This window comes from Mandrillus leucophaeus, unplaced genomic scaffold, assembly GCF_000951045.1.
Source record: "Mandrillus leucophaeus isolate KB7577 unplaced genomic scaffold, Mleu.le_1.0 Scaffold534, whole genome shotgun sequence".
In the NCBI taxonomy this organism is placed as follows: Eukaryota; Metazoa; Chordata; class Mammalia; order Primates; family Cercopithecidae; genus Mandrillus; species Mandrillus leucophaeus.
This window is the reverse complement of record NW_012105742.1, coordinates 1633597-1636395: the sequence shown is the minus strand read 5'-3', so window position 1 is coordinate 1636395 and position 2799 is coordinate 1633597. Positions and strand designations below refer to the sequence as shown.

Below are 2799 nucleotides of genomic sequence, written 5' to 3'. Positions count from 1 at the left end.
TCTACTAAAAATACAAAAATTAGCTGGGCGTGGTGGTGCGTGCCTGTAATCTCAGCTACTCGGGAGGCTGAGGCAGGAGAATTGCCTGAACCCGGAAGGCGGTGGTTGCAGTGAGCCGAGATCACGCAGTTGTACTCCAGCCTGGGTAACAAGAGTGAAACTCTGTCTTCCATCCCCCACCCCTGAAAAAAGAGGTCACAGAGTAGAATTTGGTGGAGGCAATTGTTCCAGGGTCCCAAGTCCAGTGGGGCTTAAGCTGTCTCCTATCCTGGTCCTCAAATAAGGAATTCTTTTCTCCGTTCTTCTCTTCCTTTATTCCACAAAGATGTAGTGAGTGCTGTGAGTTAGGTCTGAGTTAGGTTCTGCGAATACATAAATGAACAAATACCACTCCCTGCTTAGAGGAGATCACGGGCTAGTTATGTTCTTCCCAGACTCCATGCTAGGGTATTCACTGGTCCATTTCACTATCATGATGAAATGAGAAAAAGCAAGAGACAGTGTAGTGAGTCTTTACATAAAATTAAATGTATTCAATATAAGATCTTTTCTCTTTAGTTTGAAGTTATATTCTTATGTACATTCTTTCCTCAAAACATGTTCATAGTAGATGGTAGTCATCACTGATTTGTTTATTTCCTTGCTTGCCAAAATGAAAATTAAGCAATCTTTTGTCATATCACAAAAAGTGCATGTGTGTGTTAAGTGGTGTTACTGGTTAAAGATTCATTTCCTCATTATTTCAAAAGTGGGATTAAGGCAGGGCATGGCTGTAATCCCAACACTTTGGGAGGCCGAGGCAGGTGGATTACTTCAGATCAGGAGTTTGAGACCAGCCTGGTCAACATGGTGAAATGGTGAAACCCCATCTCTACTAAAACTACAAAAAAATTAGCTGGGCATGGTGGCACATGCCTGTAGTCCCAGCTACTTGGGAAGCTGAGGCAGGAGAATCACTTGAGCCCAGGAGGCGGAAGAGGCAGTGAGCCGAGATGGCGCCACTACACAATTGCCTGGGAAATAGAGCAAGACTGTCTCAAACAAAACGAAACAAAAAAACAACAACAACAAACAAAACCAAAGTGGGACTAAGAGTGACCCTTTCTCATCTAAGAAAGTGGACCTTATTCAGGGAATATGGATTTACCAGACATGACAAATGCAGGCTCTCATGCCACTCCCCACCCTCCTTAGACTCAGAAGGGAGGAAATGGGAGAGCCCCAGGCCTCAAGAGAGGCAGGATTAGCTCTTTTCTTGTTACCCCTGCGCAAGACACCAAGAGCAGCAGCCTCTTGAGACCCTGTAGGAGGCAGTGCGGGAAGTCCTGGACAGGAACCAGTGCAAGTGCCAGAAACTTTTGGGAACACTGGAGCTACAGATCCGCTTGAAGGACTGTGACCCTCAGAAAGATGAACGCTTCTTGGGCACTGTCATCTGAGGTCCACTCCCCGCCCCAGGTTCTCCACATGTGTCCTGGGGGACCAGCAGCACTGGGATGAGGCCAAGGCTGTGGGTGTCTCCCACGTGGACATCAAGGTGCTGAAGAAACTTGACAAGAACAAGAAGCTGCTTAACAAGTATGATGCCTTTTTGGCCTCAGGGTCTGTGATCAGGCAGATCCCACAAATCCTGGGCCTAGGCCTAAATAAGGAAGGCAAGTTCCCTTCCCTGCTGACGTACAGTGAAGACATGGTGGCCAAAGTTGATAAGGGGAAGTCCACAATCAAGTTCCAGAGGAAGAAAGGGCTCTGTCTGGCATGGCTCTTGGCCATGTCCAGATGACAGACGACGAGCTTGTGTACAATGTCCATCTGGCTCTCAGCTTCCCGATATCATTGCTCTGGAAGAACTGGCAGAACATCTGGGCTTTATACGTCAAGAACACCATAGGCAAAAGCCCCAGTGCCTATGTTAAGGCACATTCTAATAAATCTTAGTGCCACAAAGAGAGAGACAGAGAGAGAGACAGAGATAAACAGAGAAAGACTTGGGATTCAGCAATCTCCTTTCTAGACAAGGGCTGCTCCCCCTGACATCACAGAGGAGATGGCTGATGTTCCGGGAGTCTACAGGCCCAAGAGATCTGGGTTCATCCCATCTCGTTGGAGAAGGATAGCAATTCTACAGAGGGACCTGGCAGGAAAAACTGGTGAAACATGAATAGGCTGCCCCAGGGAGGAGCTTCTGGCTCTTTTATAGGGTAACTGAATAGGGTCACCAGCTTTTATCAAAATTAGCCAGGTACTCAGAGTTTCCATGGCCCAGGCACAAATAATCCACAAACCAATCCCTTCAAATTATATCCCTAAAATAGTCACACGCATGCTCTCAACATACCATTAGCACCTAAACTCAAACTATGACACACCCACAAGTCTGCATCACGCTGCTTATAACTTAAAGCTTGTGGGTTTAAACTAATTTAGGATTCAGTCTGGGGACCAAAGGGGGAAAGTCTTATCATGAGGTGGCGATTTGCTTAGGGAGGAAAATGCAATGCATGCGTGACATCCAGAGGCTGGGAACCAATCATCTCATAGGAGAGGTAAATGTGTAAGCAGGCTGGGCGCGGTGGCTCACGCCTATAATCCCAGCACTTTGGGAGGCCTGAGGTCAGGAGTTCGTGACCAGCCTGGCCAACATGGTAAAACTTCATCTCTACTAAAAATACAAAATTAGCTGGACGTGGTGGCACACGCCTGTAGTCCTGGCTACTCCAGAGGCTGAGATAGGAGAATGGCTTGAACCCAGGAGGCAGAGACTGCAGTGAGCTGAGATCACGCCACTGCACTCCAGTC

At 47.4% G+C, this 2799-nt stretch overlaps 1 pseudogene; it reads left to right on the top strand.

Annotated features, from left to right (window-relative positions):
* Positions 1-1938, top strand: part of LOC105551850 — a 4864-nt pseudogene extending 2926 nt beyond the window's left edge.
* The last annotated feature ends 861 nt before the right edge of the window (positions 1939-2799 follow it).